Here is a 21,622-nt window from a genome sequence, read left to right as displayed (position 1 = left end):
CTGCCCACAGATCTTGGACTTCATATATATATTGCATTGTATTGGGTCTATTTCTCTGGCGAACTCACACTAATACGTACTAGGTAATGGGATGTATTAATTTGATCAAGCAATGAAACCACATCTGGTACAATCCTCCTATCAAAAAGCTGTTTTATAGCATTAATGCAAACTAGTGAGTGGAAACTGAGCTTTCTTGTATCATCACAATTGATATGACGCAAAAAAAAATAAACAAGTAGGGGCCGGCCAGGTGGCTCAGGCGGTTGGAGCTCCATGCTCCTAACTCCTAAGGCTGCCGGTTTGATTCCCACATGGGCCAGTGGGCTCTCAACCACAAGGCTGCCAGTTCAATTGCTCAAGTCCCGCAAGGGATGATGGGCAGCGCCCCCTGCAACTAAAATTGAACACGGCACCTTGAGCTGAGCTGCCGCTGGGCTCCTGGATGGCTTAGTTGGTTGGAATGCATCCTCTCAACCACAAGGTTGCCGGTTCGACTCCCACAAGGGATGGTGGGTTGTGCTCTCTGCAACTAGAAAATGGCAACTGGACCTGGAGCTGAGCTGTGCCTTCTACAACTAAGACTGAAAGGAAAACAACTTGAAGCTGAACTGCACCCTCCACAACTAAGATTGAAAGGACAACAACTTGACTTGGAAAAAAGGCCTGGCAGTACACACTGTTCCCCAATAAAGTCCTGTTCCCCTTCCCCAATAAAATCTTTAAAAAAATAAATAAACAAGTATATTCAAATACTAAATAGTTAACAATGTCTAAAACTGAAGCAGGTCTGAAATCCAAAAGACCTTGTCTAAATGCTCTAAATGCTGGTTTTGCCATCTGTAAGCTACCTGACTGCAGGTAAGCACCTCCGCTTTCCCACCAGCTCCATCTTACCAGCTACTCTGGCAGAGCTATTGCAAAGGTTAGTGTCAGGCGAGAACTTCATGCACATGGGGTGCCCGGCAATGTTAATTCCCCTTCTCCCTGTTACAAACCCATTCCACGAGGCTCTGCAGGTCTGCGGGGCCTTCACCTGGCCCCTTACTACTCTGGCCTCAATTGTTCTCCCAAACCACCAGCCCTCTTCTGTCTTTGAATCAGCAACGCACACTCTCACCTCGGGGTCCCCCACTTTCTGTTCCTTCTGCCTTGTACAATACATATTCTTCCTGCGGATGTCAACATCACTCATTCCCCACTTCTTTCAGTATCTGCTGATCAGGCTGCCTTCTCTGAATCACCATATAAAAGTGAACCTCCTTTCCTGTCTATCCCCATAACCCAGCTTTACGTCTTCACCTAGTACGCACCATTGCCTGACGTTTTGTGTGTGTGTGTGTGAATGTGTGTGTGTGTGTACACACAAAAGAAAAAAATTAGGACTTTGCTTTGTTTAGTGCCAGAAACATAGTAAGTGCTCAATAAATGTTGACAGACTGAGCAAAGGAAGGAGTGCTCCAGTCATCACAGCCCCACTGCCACTGCGCATGCTCAGAAGGACAAAAGGTACAAAGGGTAGACATTGAGCCTTGAGTAGCTGATGGCAGAGTATAGATGAGAAGCACTCCTCCACCACGGAGCCCAGGCTGGGTGGAGGGCACCACGTACAGGGGACGACCTCTCCTGACCACTAGGACTACCCTCACTTAAACACTTTGAGACTCATTATAAAGGTGTCCATCAACACAAATCCTCATCCACTTTGGCCCAAGCAGCTGGGGAGCTAACGTGCCCTCGGGAAACTTGGTCCAATCATCACACAACTAACTGTTATTGTATGCAGCCAAGGACACACACTCTGGGTCAGACACACTTGGGGTTCAAGTTCTGGGCCCTCCATTCATCCGCTCTCATCACCTGGGCCAAGTGCTCATAACCTGAGCCTCAATTCCCTCTTCCATCAAATGGGTGTTAATAATGTGTGGTTTCCAGGACTGCTGTGGAGAGGAAGAAAGACCGTGTAGATGGGAATCCACTGGAAAACCAGTGTCCTGGAGCCCGCGAACACATGGTATCAGAGCTGTCCACAGAATGCTTTACCCACCAACGCTGACAGAAGGGGAACATGATTAATATTTGCCCTATTATTACTAAAACACAGCATTTTAAATGAGCCGTTTTTTTCCCTTGGTAAAACCCCTTAATCCTGGTGACAAAAGGGTTAGATGTTGAAATGGATTTTGAAATATCTGGATGCTCAGGATGAAATTACTCAAGTTAAATATGTTAGAGAAAAGGAAAATCTCAATTAGAGAATAAAAAGCAGAATAGCGCTTTGTCATTTCCAAGTTCATATTTTAGTTCACACTGGCCTCTTAGAATGTTGTCTACTCAAGGTCTTAGAGGGAAGTAGATGATGAGGGTCTGCCAGGACCCCAAAACACACTATACACGTGGAAGGTGCTTCCGACTGTGTGTGGGCCCTTGGCATTTTAAATATCCTCCTAGAACCCCCTAAGCCCTCTTCCTGAGACATGGCTCTGGGCAAGTTTCCTGAGTTGCACTTCATACATAAGAGGCCCCACACCTTTGACAGACTGGCCTGGCACTATCTGACACAGGCCGTTATGTGAAACATAATCAGAGGCCCAGGAGAATGATGGACAACGTCTCTGTGAATGTCCCTTGTGCCTCAAATGAGCATTGTTTGCGGCCTATGGCTGGACCTGACCAGAAGTCCTGCCTAGCCCGAGAGCACACGGGGTCCCCCGACTGCCCAGGCTACATACAACAGTGATGAGAACCCTGAATCTGAAGATTTTTCCGGTCTCGGCACCTTGTCATGAGACCGTGGCCAGATCAGCTGCAGAGGCCCTTCCTTCCTCACTATCCATCTCAGTCCCTCAGTGCGTGGAGTCCCACATCCTGGCTCAACCCAGGACCTCATTTCTACTTTTGCTGTCTCTTCCCAAAAGACCAGCAACATGGAGGATGGTTCCTGAGAAGCTGACAGTTGTGCTGCTTTCTGGCTCCTGCTCTCCCTTCTGTGCCAAGACTGGTCAGAGCTAATAACTAAAACAGACCTCGAATGCACTGAGCACTCACTAGGTATCAAGCATGGCTCCAAACACTTCACGTGCATCACTCCATGAAATCCTCACAGCACCCCTAGGAGGAAGATGTTATTATGATTATCCATATTTTGCAGATGTGACCACTGAGGCTCAGAGAGGTTGAGAAACTAGCCCAAGGTCACACAGCAGGTGAGTGGCGCAGTGGCCGACACCCCTGCATGGCCTTTGGTCTTGCCCTCACATCTTGGGGCTTTGGTTTTCATTTCTTTAAATTTAGGAGGCTACCATTGCTTCCAGCAAGATAGGGTAGGAACAAAAACAACAACAACAGATATGAAGAATAGTAAGTGTTTGGGAAAGCCAGAAAGAAAGACGCAACAATGGTCAAAAGCACTGTTATCACTGTCCCTGACAAGGATGGTGACTGTCAACAACATGGGACCTTGAATTATGTTTGCACCATGAGAGTTCTTTGATATAATGAGTTCCAACATGGTGGGGGAGGGGAGACTTCAGAGATGTGATTATATTTGAATTTAAGAAATAAACTGATAAATCTGTTTATCTAGCGCAAGGTTAAAATACATGCTTTGCCACATTTTCTCATCTTCAATGCTAGGTTTCACCCCTAGCACATGGGAATAAATGACACGAGATTTCTGCAGCATGGAGCAGCTACATTCTAGTACAATTTGAATGTTGGCTGAAACAGTGTAGTCTAGTTGGCTAAAATACCAACATTGGATGTAAGCTCATTTTCTACTGTGCCACTGAATATTATTTTACTAAGAACATAATGTTCACATCAGTTTGATAGGTTTAGAGCGTATGGGTTAGGCGGCATGATTTTTTCAATTGTAAAAAGATTATATAGCTTTTCTGGTTGCCATGACACTTGCACACACCCTCCCCTAGGACACAACTGACACTGGACTTGGCCATTGCCCTGTTTAGCAAATGGAACATCAGTAGAATAAAGCAGAAGCTTCAAGAACCACTGCAAGTTTCTGCCACCTTGCTCACTCTCTTCCCTCTGTCATGAGCATGACACAATCCAAGAAGCAGCTGTCCCTTCAGCCCAGGTCCTAGAAGGAGAAGAAATACGAAGCAGGGCCACAGGGGCCAACCTGCAACCCCTCACATAGGACATAAGCAAGATGCTTATTGCTTCCAACCATTGAAATTTGGGGATTATTTCTTACCGCAGCAACACTGACTAATACACCACATTTTCCTAGATCAAATTATTTCATATTCACAGGTGCTATGGTGAGGTCAGCAAAGAAGGTATCATGTCCATTTTATGATGAAGTCCCTAAGACCGAACAGTGGTTAAGTGATGGCCCAGAATCAAGCAGCAAAGAGATAAAAACAATGGGAACAAAATCAAGTACTTTATCAGAGCCAAGTGTGATTAAAAACAAGACTGACTCATCTTTAGTGTTAAAAAAAAAAAATCTCTTTTGCAAACGGAAGATTGGTTAAAACATTAACAAATCCTACAGGTTTTATTGGTCACTGTCTGGGCCAGTGCTTGATACCAGGGATGATGCAGCAAAAGAACAAGAGATCTACAACAAAGGGAAAGCAGCACCTACGGACAGAGTTTCCACCTCCACCGAAGTGAGTGGACTGCTGCCTCAGGAAGTGTGTCCTGTGACTGAGGCTGCACATGGTCCGACTGAAACTTCTCCATGACAGAGGCTATTCTGTGGCCATCAGAAGGCTTCCTGAGCTGAACAGAGTACCGCTGCAGCAGCTACAGGGCAAACATCCCCAGAGTGCCCACCACAGGCCTCAGGCCTGCAACCAGCCCTGAGAATGGTGAGCTCTCTCTCCAGGAAATTCACATACAAAGAAATCCTGACCTTAAAACTGAGCTCGGGACAGCGGCTCACAGGACCTGAAGGAGTGACTCATTCAATTTTCTTGTTCCTATTGTTTCAATTCAAACCCTATTGTTCTTTTTCTTCATTTGAATCTCTTTTTTCCCTCTTACTTTCACTTTTTTGAAAAGCTCCTTTTGACAGGAGTGAGTCACCTGACTCATGTATTTAGACACAGTTCAGGCAGCTCTCTGCTCTCCGTCCCAGCTTGCTGACATAGATGGAGGACATTCTGCAGCAGCTGAGCTTTTCACCAGAAAGCTCAATTTTTAACAACTATTTTTTGGGGGGGAGGGAGGTGGTCTGAGAGAGTTGGCACCCTGTATGTTGCCTTTCACGACAATTCACACTGCAGGTTTCTTACCCTGACCCAAGCTAGGCTAACTTCTGACAACTCCCTCCCCCTCATACCCACAGAGGCCGTTTTCATATCACACCCAAGGCTTTTCACATCCTGAGCAACAATCCTGGTCTTTTTCTTTCATTAGTGTAATATCAACAATAAAATAAAAACAAACATTTGACCCCATAATGTTTAGGTAAACATATAATACATCTGTATGTTTCTGAAAGCCTTGCACTGAATTGCAGAAACCAGACACTAATATAAAATCAGGAAAAGCACTTCTGAAAGCTGGAAGAAAGCCCCAGCAGGCAGTTGGCGACACACCAAGGGAAGCAAAGTTGATAAAAATTGAGCTGTGGGCAAATGTTAGACTTCATCCAAACCTCTCACCAGGTACCACGTTGCTTACAGAAGTCCCTCATAGGCATGCTAGTGACACCTTGCAATTTGTACACAGCTTTTAACTGGCTTTCGAAGCTTGTTACCTTCATCATATCCCTGAGAGGGAGGGCAGCAGAACAGAAGATCAACTCCACTGGTGGGAGACAAAGGGCTGGAAAGGCTGGCGTGACTTGCTTTAAACAGATCACTGGCAGGTATAGAATGTCTCTCCATTCTTTGAATACCAGGTCTGTGAATTTTTATGTCCCCACCTTTACGCATTTGAAGTCAGGATATTCATTTGAAGTCAGGACATTCAAATGTGCTTATCCCAAGCACTTTGAAGTATTGTTCTGCTAGCAAGGACCTGGAGAACGCAGGCTCCAGGAGGACCCAGGGAGGGGACCCTGTGCATGGACACAAGCAGCTGGCCCAGTGCCTGCACACAGTCCAGTCTCAAAAAAATCGTTGTTGAATGATTGCATCTTCTCTTTTTCTTTTCTTTTCTTTTATTATTTTCAGATGAACCCACCCCCCGACAGAACAGCGAGAAAGGAATTACTTCCCACCCCAACTCTCTTTTATCAACACTCCACAATTTTATAACTATGTCATACACACTTACACACACACACACACACAATTGAAAATCCAATGTCATCACTGCCCCGCCTTGTTAAAATTCCCTAATGGCTTCCCACAGACTTCAGGATGGCCTCCAGCCCCCGTGTCCTCTAATTGCTATCCCCTCCCGCCATGCTCCAATCTTACTGAACTATTTGTACCAACTGCTATGAGTTGGGACAAGTTGCTCTAAGGGTCCTTTTGTCCTGAGCTGGCAGGATTCCAGTTGGGAGCAAACATGAAGGTGGGAGCTGACAGCCTAGAGAGGTCCCTGCCCTGGCATGGCATGTCACCAGTGGCCAAATGCTTCTGCTCAGCCATCTTCTCTGCCCCTCCTTTAGTGGACCTGAATCTCCTATGTTCTTTTCCTGCCTCAGAAGAAACCCTAGCCTCTCAGACACCAGCGTTCCTTTCTGAGAGGAGAAATCCCCGACGGGGAGAATGCTCTTTTCTTTCCAGTAAGGTCTCCAGAGACGAAGCCTTCTAGGTCCCCGGTCCCCCTCAGCTCTCCTCTGAGTCAGCAAAGTGGGGAGCGGAAAGTCCGGGCTGCAGTTCTGACACGCTCTGTGGGTTTCTCGAGAGCCTCCTTGTTCCAGCCTGTGGTTACTTTGTAAACACCAGTCCCCAGCAGGGATCCGGCAGCCCTGCCAATCCCTGGGATTTCTGGTGAAGCCCCTTCCTCCCGACTCCACTTAGCACTCTCCCCTCCACACTGTTCACTTCCAGCTTTTTCCTGGCACCTTATTCTTTCCCTGGCAATGCACTTCGTGTGATGGTTGTCCAAAAAGGAACTGGCTAATTGGAGTTTAGAGACAGTATTCCTTCAAAATTCCCATTTTTTATCAAAAGAATAACAAATAATCTTTAATTCAAACTCTTGGCCTTGAAAAGAAGGAAAAAGGAGCAGAGTTATCGTAAAAGCTGGACTCTCCCTCTCCCCCAGGCCTAGAGCTTGATACTATAGATAATGAAAAATAATGGTAAGTGGGGCCTACTCTCCAGGGTGCCCAGGCCAGTAGGGGACAGACTAGTGAAAAAGAGGACCGTAAAAATACAGTATAGGTTCTTAGTTAGAGGCAGCACCAGATGGCACCGAAGTCACAGGCAGGCCCATGTCCATCTCCCCGACCTCACCGCCTGCCATTGTCCACTGTCCACTCTGCTGTGTGCAGAGCACATGGCACCCTGGGTTTAGCACTTGCTGACTGCCTGGAACATGTAGCGAGCACATGGTCCCTTCTCTCACTTCCTACAGGTCTTCACTCCCCATCACCTTCTAGTGAGGCCTTCCCTGACCACCCTTCTTAAAATAGCAACTCTTTCAGTCTTTCACCCAAACTCTCCCTACCCCTCTTTCTGTACACCCTTCTCTGCTTCGTTTTTCTTCATGAAACATATCACCATGTAATATAATATCCATTTTACTTGTTTATATGTGTATGATCCATCTATCCCCAATTGAATATAAGCTCCACAGGGAGTTTTATTTATTTATTTATTTATTTTTTTTGCTTTTTTGAGTTTGTCTTTTTGGTTCATTGCTGAATCTCCAGCAACTGACCCAGAGGCGAAGTGCCTGCCTCACTGTGGGTGCTCAGTAAATATTTGTAAGTGGATGGATAGATGGATGGATGGATGATGGATGGATGGATAGATGGATAAATTTGGGAAGAAGTTGGGGGAGTTTTCCAGGAAAACGTAACACCAGAAGTAAATCTCAAGGATGTGTTTGGGTCAAGAAAGAGCATCTTAGAAAGAGAATGTGTACCTCATATGTGATCTTAGGCAAGTCACGTGACCATTTTCTCTCCTGCAATATAAAGCTCATGCCTAATATTGGCAAGTCTGTGATGAGCCATGACAACTAAAATAGGAGTTTGGGGCAGCTAAAATGAGCCAAGGATGGTAAGGCTGATGCAAGACAGGAAAGACAAGAGGAACTGTGCCTTCCTCCACAAGCACCAGATGGAGTTCTGACTGTAGTGGACGGACAGCTCTCATTTATCAACGGCTCCCTGTAGGGAGCGGCATAATGAAGGCGAGAGCTGGGCAGGTCAGCAGGACCTGATTTCGCAGTTCGAAGAGCGGTGCTTCCGTCATGGGCTGAGGTAAAATCCCAGCACTCTACAGAACTGTCGTCCAATTGTTAACTCACAAAGCAAGCCACCACCTCTCACACGCGACCTGCCTTTCGGTAAATAAGTGCATCTCTGTCAGTCTTGGTTTTGCTCTCTATAAAATGAAGTCCACAACATCTTCTCCCATTAAATGACACATGTGAAAGTTTCCGGAATAGTGTCTGGCACGTTACAAGTACATGGTAAAAGTTTGTTAAATGGACATGTATTATTTGCATGAAGTTTACATCCAGGAAGGAAGAGCCACGGGACTCCATTCTGGAAAAAGGCAAAGAAAGCCAGTTACGATTGTATTTTCTGACGTTGAAGTAGAAAGTAGAAAGTAGACACAGCTTTTTATTTTCCTAAAAAAATAAAATTGTGGCCTGGAAGCAGTGTGAACTGTGTGGTGTGTGGGAAATTATACTAGGACTTCGTGAGCCAGGCTGACTTGAACCAAAATCCTGGGGCCCCATTTTCAATCCTCTGCCTCAAGGCAAATTTTTAAAACTTTCTTAGATTCAACGTCTTTATCCTCAAAAGAGAAATAAATTTACCTACCTTGCAAGTTTGTCTGTATGGTGAGAAATGCATACAAAAAAAAAAGACTAGCAAACTAGAATTAATAGGTGCTCGAGGCATGCTGAAGAGCATAATCCATTCTTACTAATATAATTAAAAATTTGGGTATACTGTGAAAAGTGAGGGTTCGTGTCCATACTGGGTAACCTGTAAGTCACTGGGTAGAAAAAATAACTCATGTGCACATACCACGAAATAGGAAGCAAGCACAGTGCTGCTATTTTCGTTTATATGAGCTACTCAAATTATTTCCTGAATTTGAGTTTAAACAAATAAATTTCCCCAACCCACAACCCCACTAGCACGTCACTGCATGACCAGAGTAAAAGGAGGAGGGGTGGGACGTTGACACACAGATGGTTCAATGGGGGAAGAAGGGGATTTTCACACAGTGCTTCATCCATGCCGACACCATCACGGCTCCTCTCCCGGAGAGCCTTGGGCCTGGAGTCTGGGGCCAGGCTTCCCTCGCCAACCCAGGAATTGCTTTAGACTTCATCTCGTCAAATCCACTCTTTAGAAATGGAGGAGCTGAGGCTCAGAGAGGGAAAGAGGCTGACAAAAGGTCAGATGAGTCAGTGCAGCCCTCAATTCCCAGGGAACTCCCTGCACAGTGCTCTCCCCACCACCCACAAAGTTTTCCTGACGCTTGGAAGGTTAGTAAGCAAAACTGTGCAAAGCTCCCTAGCCCCCTCCTCCCTCCTCTGTTCCTTCTCCCCCTCAGCTCCCGTCTCCCAACGATTTGGCCTGAAGGAGGAGATGACAGCACGCCAAGCACCACGTGCCCTGCGGCCAGGGCAGCTGCAGTCCACTTTCTCTTCAGTGTTACTCTCCTCTTTCCATTTGTCTCTTTCCTAATTTTTCCTACCTTCCCCCAACCGGCTATTAAATAAAACAGGATTTATTCCTAGTCCTTCACTTGTCATAAACCTGTACTTGGTTTTACTTTCATTTATTTCTAAGGCAGTATGCTCAAATGATTTGAGTCTTTACAAGTACATAGAATAAGATTTGACAGGGTTCTGTGTTTCAGAAGCAGAAGGATTAAATATTTTTCCCCTAAGAAAACGTTATGCAGTTACGTCCTGCCGGTTAACTTCAGAATTGCCTTTCTCGGTGGTCACTGGTCCGTGGGTAACAAGAGGTCCCTCAGCCCCGTGACAGCACCCTAGTGCTCAGCTCCATTCCTGAACACAAAGGCCAGAGTAGGGGCTGAGGCTCAGCCTTGTCTAGAGGGTGCCTGGCAGCACCTGGCAGGATGCGAAAGGGCCCCCAAAACAGGTGTGCACATGCTGTCTCTCTCACACACACACCTACACACATTCACATATTCACACCACGCATACACCCTCACTCACACACCTTGCACACACTCACACATTCACATACCACACACCCATGTACTGGCACATAATCTTATTCACAAATATCCACTCACAGCACGCGCGCGTGTGCGCGCACACGGTCCAGGCCTCGCTCATCTGCAAGCACCAGCCATCCTCAGAGGAACCTCATCTCAGTGTGCCCTGGTGTCAACCAATTTACAACTCCCGCGTGGCTCCAACAGTCTGTGCAATGTGATCCTACAATTCAAGGGCTCTTCTCCCTTGTGGAAACCCCCATCTGCAGTCAGGCCCCTGGTTCCCCTCATGAGTTACTGCCAAGTGAGAACCTCCTGAACGAGCAGGGTAGGGGCTCAGGGAGGCAGACACCGGCTTTCTAAACCTCCTTAGATTCTGGAGGACACGTTACACTTTCCACCTGGCAAAAGTCAGAATTATACACTGAACCTAAACTCAAAAGACAAGACATAAGGAAAGAGAGAATGAGATAGAGATAGCAGGAGGTCAGTCACCACTCCCCTCTACCCAAAGTTTCTACATTTCAATAGCTAATTCACAAAGACACAGGCCATATATAGCAAGGACCTGTTCCATTTCCTTGAGCAAAACTTGCACTGGTCCTATGCTCTCCAACAGGGAACTTTCACTCTCTTTCCTGACACCCCCTCCACAATGCCTGCGGCCTCAGCTGTGGCCCTGACAATGCAGCACAGCAGCTGGCGATGGCCTCACCAGCTGGGTAAACAGTCACCTGTAAGTCTTTGTGACATGTTCAGTGAGCCCTTGCTGGGCATCCGTGGAGGAGCTGGAGCCAAAACGAATCTAATACAAACCAGCTTAAGGCATCAGAGGATCAGTGTTATGAGAGAAGTAAAGGGGTGGCCAGGAGGAAGCCAAGCAGCGCAGAGCAGACAGACATCTTCCTCCTGTCGGCCCACAGGCTGGATGGAAGCTACGAGAATGCAACCAGGCAGGCTTCTGAGCACGTTTCACTTTCTCATGGGCCCCAGCCTCTACTCCAAGATTCTCAGAGACAGAGAGAAAAAGAAGTCATTCGTTTACTTAGAAATGAGTTCCTAGGGCCCAGAGAAGGGAAGCAACATGCCCAGTCTCACTCAGCAAGTCAAGTCCAGACCCAAGTTAAGAACCAAGACCTTCTCACGCTCCACACAGAGCGTTTCACTTCCCCATGCTCATGCTTCAGGCCTGGTTCCTCTTCACAAGGCTAAAATGATGAGTAGGATTTGAAAACTTCCCTCTACCTCCTCCCCAAAGGCCAATGATGAAACTTGGTTATAAACCACAATCGATCAAAATTTTCCAGCTTATTTTTAGTTCTAAGGAATTTTTTAAAAAAAATTACTTTGTCCCAATGAAACTTTGGAACCTGTGATTTCAAGTTTTTGTTATTGTTGTTGTTGCTTTGTGCCAAGCATGGACATTTAATTCACTTCCTGTTATGTAAATTGATGAACTATAAAACCGATCATTAAGGCTTTTGATGAGCTCAAGATGAAGCATGTCACCACAGCATTAGCATTCATCTTATTGTACCTCTCCATTTAAAGCTCTTCGGTGACCAGAGGCACTGTCAATGAGAAAGTTCTAGTAGCCTGGATAGAAAATCAAACCAGTCACAATGTTCCCTTAAGCCAAAGCCGAATCCAGAGCAAGGTTCTAACTCTCTCGACTTCTTTCAAGGCTGAGAGAGGTAAGGAAGCTGCAGAAACAAAGTTTGAAGCTAGTAGAAGTTGGTTCATGAGGTTTAAGGAAAGAAGATGTCTCCGTTACACTCTCCAAGTGCAAAGTGAAGTAGCAAGTGCTGATGTGGAAGCTGCAGCAAGTTATCCAGAAAATCCAGGTAAGGTCATTAATGAAAGTGGCTATGCTAAACACAGATTTCCAATGTATGCAAAACAGTCTTGTATTGGAAGAAGATGCCTGCAAACACGACATCAATTCCGCAGCCCAAGGATGAAGGAGTAATTTCAACTTTCAAGTCATATTATTTAAGAAATTCATTTCATAAGGCTATCGCTGTCAAAGATAGTAATTCCTTTGATGGATCTGGGGAAAGTAAATCCAAAAACTTCTGTAAAGAATTCACCACCCTAGATGCCATTAAGAGTATCGGTCAAAATATTCATGGGATAAATATTTTCCATTAACAAGAGTTTGGAAGAAGTTGATTCCAACCCTCAGGAATGACTTTGAGGGGTTCACAACTTCAATAGAGGAAGAAACTGCAGATGTGGTGGCAACAGCAAGAGAACTAGAAATGGAGCCTGAAGATATTGACTGAATTACTGCAATTTCACGATAAAACTTAATGGATCCGGATAAGGATTTGCTTCTTATGGATAAGCAAAGAGAGTGGTTTCTTGAGATGGAAACTACTCTGGTGAAGATGCTGTGAAGACTGCTGAAATGACAACAAAGGATTTAGAATACGACATAAACTTAGTTGATAAAGTAGCAGCAAGGTTTGAACAGGCTGACTCTAATCTTGAAACAAGTTCTACTGTGGGTAAAATGCTATCAAACCGCATTGCATCCTACAGAGAAATTGTTCGTGAAAGGAAGGCTCGATAGATATAGCAAACTTCATTGTTGTCTGATTTTAAGAAATTGTCAGTCACCTCAACCACCACCCATCAACACTGAGGCAAGACCCTCCACCAGCAAAACATTACTATTTGCTAAAGGCTCAGATGATGGTTACCATTTTTTTTAGAAATAAAGTATTTTTTAATTGAAGTATGTACATCATTTTTCAGACAAAATGCACCAAGAAACCAAAAAGGTTTGTGTGACTTGCTTTATTGCTATATTCACTTTATTAAGGTGGTCTGGAACTGACCCTGCAATATCTCTGAGGTTTGCCTATAAATAGTGTCCTGTACAATCAGGCCAGCTTTTGCCTCCAAATGAGCTACAAAGAAAAAGACCAATTTTTCAGAGCATTTTGGATTTTGGACTTGTAAATAAGGGAATGTCCCCATTTATTAGTTCTGAAGGTACTCAAGGGCCCAGGTTTGAAACCTCACCACTCCAGAAAACACACACACACACACACACACACACACACACACACCACAGTTATATAATAAGAAAAAGACTTAGGGTGGGGAGATCAATCACACAGTAAGTGTAATGCTGGATGCTAACTGGAATCATTATCCTTGTTACACTCCAGTAAACATCACAGCCAAGTTCATTTCAAGTATGAAATGGAGGCTCATAAGCTAGAAATAAAAGTCCAGAGGAGTAGATGCGGGGAGCTTTGCCAGGGGCGATCCAGGAATGTATCTGTCAGAGAACGAAGTTCCCTGTTGTTTTCCACCCAAAACAACAAATAAAGAGGCGCCTAAAGGAACTGGCAAAAACTTTTCAACCACATTTTCTTCCAAGACCTGGTAAAGAAAGACTGACATACCGTTTATTTACTGTTTATTTACTGTTTGCGGTATTCCTCCAAAGCCACAAATCTCATTAACTTCAGGTTGTAAATGAGAAAAGGTAGCAAGCCTCAAGAATTTGCCCAAGGGCAAGCCAGGATTCAAACCTAGGTCTGTTTGTTTCCAGGGGCGCTGAGCTGCTGACCCTGTAGCACTCGGAACTTATGTGAGACCTTGTATCTCACAGAACCTCTAGGTGCATTTCACCTCTGTGGATTTGAAAGAGCTGTAGTCTACTTGAAGCCTTTGCAATGCTGAATTCTTGTTCAGGCTTTGGAAAAGCCTTTGGTTTTGGTTTCTCCCAGTCAGTCTGTCTATCTTTAGCTATCTATCATCTATCTATCTATCTATCTATCTATCTATCTATCTATCTATCTATCTATCTATCATCTGCCTATCCTTCTCTTGACCTCAGTTTCTATAAAAAAGAGGAATTAGACTAACCGTGTCCTTTCAGCTTTAATGACAAGTCTGTCATTCTGCAAGCAGAGACCAGAGTTCCCTTATGCTCCCTTGACCTCCAGCTGCCTCAGACAGGGGTCTGAAAAATAGGTTCTACACGACCTGCCTTGATGCGGCGGGCTCCCAGCTCAGCAAGGCCATATGCTGCACACGCCAGAGGCTCAGCTCATTACTACCGGATGGGATTCTCTAATGAAATGAACTGAGCAGAGGATGCCCTCGAAGGACATCAATCCAACACAGAGGTACGGGTCACAGGGAGGCAATTAAAACACGGCTCTATTTTATTTTATTTTTTTTCAATTTTAAGTTGTGGAGGCACATCTAGCTCTTTGAGATGAGGATTTTACATAAGATACGTGCTTAGTAATTCCACACGCCTCACATATGTACAGCCCTCATTTACCGGGTGGGCGGGAGAGAAAGGCCAGGCTTGGAAAGCACACAGACATGGTTTCAGATACCAGCTAAGCAATTTTCCTAATAGGGTGGCATTATGCAAGTTCCTCAACTCTTCTGGGCTTCAGTTTCCTCTTCCATAGAAGAGGGATATCTATTTCAAAAGCTCTTCAGAAGATTGTTTCAAGTGGACATTCTGTGCTTGATATTCCTGCTGATAATACCCTATGTCGCTCAGAAGGTGCTGTAGCCTGCATTTTACCAAGGGGAACGACACAAGACGCAGAGAGATGGCTAACTTAGCAGAGCTCAGGCTGCTTGGCAGTGTGGCTGTAAGACCCACAGTCCTCTCTGCCTGTCTGCCCTCCCCCAACCACAGCACGCTGCCTCTCTGTGCTGGACGCCGGGGACCAGGGCTGACATTGCTACTGGAAGGACCGGCATTTGTTTGCCAATGGGAATGAGAGCACTTGACGGTGTGTTGAGGCAGTTGTGTGTTTATCATTGTTCTTCATGATCCTCAAATAACTGTGCATTTTCATTTATTCTAAAACCTGGAAATCATCAAACCAAGTGATTTTTTTTTTTTTAAAGGTCATTCACTTTAAACAAGAGCACATTCCAGTACCCAAGGCATCTGTGAGGTCCAGCCCTCCCTACCCAAGCCCATGGAGGCGCTGGAACATAGCAGTAAGCTGCTGACTTACCGCCTAGCCTCTGCTGAGCGACATCCTCCCTTTTATCTCCTTTTGTCAGGGGCCTTGACTTTCAATCATTTATCAGATGCTCAATCAGAATGCGGTTCCCTTTCTGGGAGGGAAAGCAAGGTTCCTCCGCTCTTTGAGAGGATCTTTCAAAGACACACTTGGCTCTCCCCATCCCCAGCTCTGTCTCAGCAACCCTGCTGCCCAAAGCTGCCAGCTTTTGCTTCTTCACCTTCTACTCGGGAAAAGAGCCCAAGGGCTTATTAGAATCAGGGCCCTTGTAAGTTATCATATCCAACCTTCCCATTTGATGGACATTGAAAAGGAAGCACAGAGATCTGCTCCGCTCCCACCCAGGCAGTGAGGAGCACAGCTGAGAGCGAGCCTCCGTTTTAGCCATGTGCTTTTCTGGTCCATGCTTCCTCTCCCTAGAAGATGTCAGCTGTGATTCTGGCGCTCCACAGAGAACACCCTCATGGAAGCAAATGGGCTGGGTTGCATGGAGTTGAAACAATTACAGGTCCCGCTTCCCCCAGCACACCGCACACTTAGGACACTGGCCAAGCTCCACTTAGATACCTGTTCTGGCCTCTGCTGCCCCATGGAGTGAAAGCTACCTGTGGGCAGACACAGCCCCTTCATGAGCACTGTGCCCCAGCCCGGGTAGCACAGGGTAAGAACCCACCCTGCACATATTTGGTAAATGAATGAATGATCTCATTTTTATGCTTGATCCATCCGAAAACTGCAGTTACTCTTTGGGGACACTGCATTCCCCAGTTTCATTTCAAAGATCTAATTATCCATGCCATACGGGATTTTTATTAGAAAGAGACGTCATTAAATAAGCAGACACCAGACGCAGGCCTGAGATAATTGCAAATAGAAACGCATCTGTCTGCAGTGCTGAGGCAGACCTGGTAAGCACGCTGCTGGCAAACATGGCGCCTGTGTCCAACACTTGAATGTGTTGGGACAATGAGGTACTTAACACAGGCAAATCAGTCTTCTAAATTACCCTGAGAAAGGTTAGTGAGCAATTCTATAACTGCTTTTCAATACCCCCATCTTCCTAGATGTGAGTCATACTGCCTGAATCCAAATCACCATTGCATTTGGGGAGCCATCCACCCACATTTTCTGGCCTTGTTGCTTCCACCTCTGTATCTCCCGGATGTACCCGCCATGCTTTCCATTCATAGGTTCAGTTGTAAAACCTGCTCCGTTTATTTCAGTGACACACCAGCAATCCATTCTTGTGCAAAGGAAGCTACTTCTAGCGTCATCAAACACTTGCTTGTAACTCAGACATGTGAAACTCCTTTTTTATTCATCACGTCTAGCAAAGAAGCCTCAGCCAACTGCAGAAAGGCTCGTTAATGCCGTGCTGAGAGCAAAACCCTAATAAAGTCTCTAAATATTTACTACGAGTCTGAGTTACAACACTGACCAGTTCCACCCCATTAAAATCTGCTCGCATTCCTCAAACACAAGTATTTTAGGTCACTGACATGCCAGCCAAGGAAATGACAAGACTGGGTACTATGGCACAAAGAGCAAGCAGGACCTAGTTTTAAATTCTGGCCCTGCCACTTACTAACTGCTGGACTCGGTGCAAGTGACCTCACCTTTCCTGGTTTCCTAAATGGTAAAAAGGGGTGATAATACTAATGCTAAAGTTGTATCGATGGTTTGAGAAAATGTAAATATACACATATGGTAATTAAAAAAAAAATGACAGGGAGCTAAACATGCTCAGAATAAAAAATAATATATATGAAACATTAACTTTAAAGTGTTCTCTATGGAGGAGCCAAGAATACACAATGGGGAACGGACAGTCTCTTCAATGAATGGTGCTGGGTAAACTGGGCAGCCACACGCAAAAGAATGAAACTGGACCACCTTCTTACACCACACACAAAAATGAACTCAAATTGCATTAAAGACTTAAACGTAAGACCTGAGTCCACGGCACTCCGAGGAGAGAACACAGGCAGTAAGCTACTTGATATAGGTCTTGGCAATGAATTTTTCAGGTTTGACATCAAAAGCAAAGGCAAACAAAGGCACAGATGAACACGGGGACTACATCAAATTAAAGTGTTCTCACAGAGAGCAACATGGTTTTGGAACTCAGAGCGTGGCTTGCCATTTCCAATGTTTTCCTCTTTGAGAAAACCAAAGCGATGGTGATTTACACAGCGTCTTGGTGTTGCAGAACACAGCTTATCTCGTGCGAGATAACTCAAAGACTAACCAGTGGTGTGAGGAAGCTGAGCATAGGCCATTTTTAACCTTCCCAGATAATAAATGGATCTCCGAAGGCCGGAACGAGTCCAAGGAGCTCCTCACCGCAGCAATAAGAGGACCCAGAGGCCTAGTAACTGAGAACTTTTTCTAATCGATGTAACTAAATAACAGCACGTCAACTGCGAGGTGGGCACCATGCCAAACCCTATAAACACATAAGATCACTTACATCTTAGAAGGCAAGTATCACTATTGCCATCTTACAGATACAAGAATTGAGGCTCAGAGAGGTTCCTCTTTCAGAGTCCCTCAGCTAGGATATAACAGCAGTAGAGTTTGAACTCAGGTCTGACTCCCAAATACACATTCTTTCCATTTGCCACGGTGCCTTGTCAGGTAATGCGTGCAGCCCCTGAGAAAGGATTTGGACCAAGATGAAATAGGAACCAGACGCTACCATGAGGTGATGAGTCAAAATTCAGCAAGGAAGGCAGGCCTGGCTCCTTGCCACCTGCCTCTCTCCTGGGCCCGTTCACCAGAGCTGAGGGAGGGACTATGAAGCAGTCACCCCATCGCTGTAAGGGCTGGACCAGGGCTGGCCAAGTGGGCCGGGGCCGGACTGCTGTATTTCAGCCACAATATACACACTGCCAGGTTCAACCTTAATGGGCGACCAGGTCAAGTCACCATCCCTGGGCCCCATGCCACCCTGCCTTTCCCTTATCACACCACCTCTCTGACTATATTACAAGGATCGCTATCGATGCCTGTCTTTACCAGCAGATGACATTCTTTGAAAACAGGAATAGTGGTTTTTATTTTTTGTGGTTTTTTTTTAAATCTCCAGTTCCCTAGGCTGTATTTGGTGCAAAGAAGATGCTCAATTAATCTAAGGTACATAAATAAAGAAACAAGTTCAACATCAAGGCTGGACAAGGTGACTAGAGAATACCTCTAACCCTGAGATTTTATGGCTTTGTTATTTCTAATCAGTTCTCAATCTCTGGGCAGTGGTTTGGGGTCTTTTTAGCAGAGAGAGAGAGACCTTCTGATAAAATGAGGACACTGTGTACTCCCTATAAACTACTGCATTCCATCCTATAAGAACAAGCAAATGTGGCCATTAGGACAGATGCTGTCAACCCCATTTTAAAGACTGAAACTGAGGCCCTATGAAGGAACTGACTTCCTCAGGGCCAACATCTGACCTGGTCTTTGCATGTCACCATAATGCGTTTTCAGCTTATTATTATCAAGACTAAAGCATGGGCAATGTGAAGGAAGAAAGGGGAGGGAGTGGGAAAGAAGAGAGTGTGCAATGAAAGGAATCATCAGGGAAGAAGGGGAAGCTTCTCTGGAGAATGTCACTGACAGCTGACAGTCAGTGACCCTATGGCCCTGGCCAGCTTTGGACCAGGACTGGCTTAGGAGGGATTGCTGGGCTCTCAGTGTCCCTGACTCATCCGGTTGCATTTAGGCCCTAAGAGTATAAAGCAAACTGAATGCTTCTTAGTGTTGAGTAAAAACAGGAAGTCACAAGTGGCTTCATTCCCCTCTCAACTTGGGTCCCAACACTTGGGGTCAAGGGTACACAAAGGATCTGACAGGCAGTTCCCTGGCAGCTCGCCTCTGTGGGACTCCAGCGGCACACCCTAGGAGCGGGAAACTGGGGCACACCTTCCCGTGAGCCTCCCAGAACATGGGTTTAGGGGCTCTGCTTTCCCTCTGGGCGCAGGGCCAGGAAGCCCACCCACAGGGTGGAGAGTCAGGGAGATGCCAGCTCCATCACTGTTCCTTCATTCAACAAAAACTGGGCACTGACTATGTGCTAAAAATCAGTGTGACCTCAGGGAAACAGCTCCTTCTGAGCTTAGTTTCATCATCTGCAAAGTGGGGACAGCCCCTACCCCACAGTGCCCACAGTCACGAAGATGAAAGGAAATAACATCCGTGAGCTCCCGCACCACACTGGAAATCTATTATTAGCACTGAGGCAGGATGCTACCCACTGTGTGCCTGAGACTGTGATGCTCCCTTCCCAGAGCTGGGGACAGGAGAGAGTGTGGGCTGGTCGGTCCCCACCTCTTTTCCCTAGTCTACCCTCACAGGAGCCCAGGGCCAGGAAGAGGTGAAGTTCTGCCAGCCCCCAGGCTGGGCCCAGTGCCCATGTTTATGACTGTTTATTTCAGAGCAAGTAGAAAGGAGAAATTAAAGCCATAAAAGACAGGACAACAGACCAATAAAAACCAGCTCCCAGAAGAGTCAGAAGGAGGAAGAGAGGCAAAACTGTCACCATAGCAACACAAGACAGTCAGAAGCATGCAGGAAAAACAGCCCTGCTCTGCCTCCTCTCTTCACAGCAAAGCAAGCCCTCGGACCCCATTCGGAGCTCAGTGAAAGCCAATGACCCACCCTAAGGCCCTGGCCCCCAGGCCCCGATGCCCAGCCTGACCTTGTTAGCAGCCACCCTCCTTATTGCGGCCTAGCACAGGTCCCAGCCCTTCAGGGACCCAGCCCAGCTTTCTGTGTCCTGGGGACTCAATGCTGTGGAGATGGCCCAGGCTCAACCAGAGTGACGGCGACTAGTGAAAGAGGGGAAAAGTTTCAAACAGGGAAAAGAAGGAGGGCCACAGAGCTCTGGGGGAGACCAAGGGCCTGAACACCAGCCTCCTTACTCTGCCTTGGGTTCCCCAGGGAGCAGGTGGGGAAACAGGGTATGGGAGAGGAGACCGGGCACAAAACAGCGGTCCCCCTGGGCTAGACTCTGCACTCCCAAAACAATAGCTTGGGAAATTCTGGGGATCTGAGGTGGGGTCGGCAAATACTGTGGAGGTCTCAAATGATGACCTGTCTCTGAGGATCAGTGCAGTTTGGAGGATTACCCAGGGACCAGCTGGCCCCTTTGACACAGGCTTCTGGGTCCTTCAGCTGGCACGCAAGACATGTGTTTCCACCAAACAGCATGGTTGGCCCAGGACCAGCTTTTTGGGAAGTGGGTCAAATTGTTCCCAAAGCTCAGGATCCATAGTCAGTCTCTTTCTAGATAGGGAGGGGGAGGGCACAGGGGGTGGCACTGAGGCCTGGGTCCTAGGCACAGCAGCGAACAATCTATGAGGTGCCAGAAGAATCTGCCTGGCAAAGAATCTATGAGGCAGGTGGCAGCAGAGGGAAGAGTCCAGGTGTAGGTGCTGGGGAGGGCTCAGCCCTGCCTCTGGGGCTATAGGAAGCCGTGGGGAACCCCGGCCTCTGCTGGTGGGAATGGGGAAGCAGAGGGCTGGGGTCTCCAGGAAGAATAGCTTTGGAGCTGAAGATACCTGGGGGTGGGGGTGGAGGGTAAGTGGTTGAAGGGCGAGGGGAGCGATCTAGAACACAGTCAAGAGGGCGTCCTGGGGGAGAAAAGGCAATGGGGCACAGAGGCGCCGTCTGCACGGCGATCGCAGGGCTAAAGGACTGGGTCCTCGGCTCTCCCTCCCTTCCTCTCCCCAGGCTGCAGGGGCGTCGGGAGCGGGGAAAGGATGGCGGGGTTCACCCGGCGCCTCCCGAGCCCGCTTCCCTGCAGCCCCCGAGCCGCGTCCCCGCCGCGTCCGCGCTGTGCTCACCGGAGCCGCCGCCGCCCTGCTTGGTCGCCCGTCCGCTGCTGCCCCAGCCGCCGCCGCTGTGGACGCCTCTCCCGCGGCCGCCGCAGCCAGCGAGACGGCCCCGGAGCCCCGCCCCGCCCCGCCCCGCCCCGCCCCCAGCCCGGCCCGCTGAGGCCGCCCCGCCCAGGCCCCCGGGGATCCCCACCCCCGCTGTCACCGGGCCTGGTCCCCTTCTGCGCCCAAGAGCGGATGCTGACCATGTCCACACGCGGTAATCCCTGCCCTTCTCTTGGCCTTGGCCGCTGGGCTTCGCTCTCCCAGAGGAAGCCCGGATCTACTCTTGCTGTTTCTGCACATCGAATTCCTCCATGCCCACTAATAACCCCCGAAAAAAGGGAAAAAGAAAAAACCCAAAACCAAAACCAAAAAAACAGGCTGAAAGGCCCTGCAATACATCCTAGACTCATACCCA

At 47.1% G+C, this 21,622-nt stretch overlaps 1 protein-coding gene across 4 annotated transcripts in view; it reads right to left on the bottom strand.

The window, feature by feature from the left end:
- Positions 1-21,293, bottom strand: part of CYRIA (CYFIP related Rac1 interactor A) — a 98,729-nt gene extending 77,436 nt beyond the window's left edge. For 2 of the 4 annotated variants that reach the window (XM_074331710.2, XM_074331711.2), the window contains exon 1: positions 21,172-21,293. The gene's annotated coding sequence lies outside the window, so the exon portion shown is untranslated. The remainder of the gene's footprint in view (positions 1-21,171) is intronic. The other 2 variants (XM_074331712.2, XM_074331713.2) reach the window with 2 other exon arrangements.
- Positions 21,294-21,622: the final 329 nt, after the last annotated feature.

Source organism: Rhinolophus sinicus, chromosome 2, assembly GCF_057876585.1.
Source record: "Rhinolophus sinicus isolate RSI-liver-muscle chromosome 2, RSI-T2T, whole genome shotgun sequence".
Classification (NCBI taxonomy): domain Eukaryota; kingdom Metazoa; phylum Chordata; class Mammalia; order Chiroptera; family Rhinolophidae; genus Rhinolophus; species Rhinolophus sinicus.
This window is presented reverse-complemented; position numbering and strand designations above follow the sequence as displayed.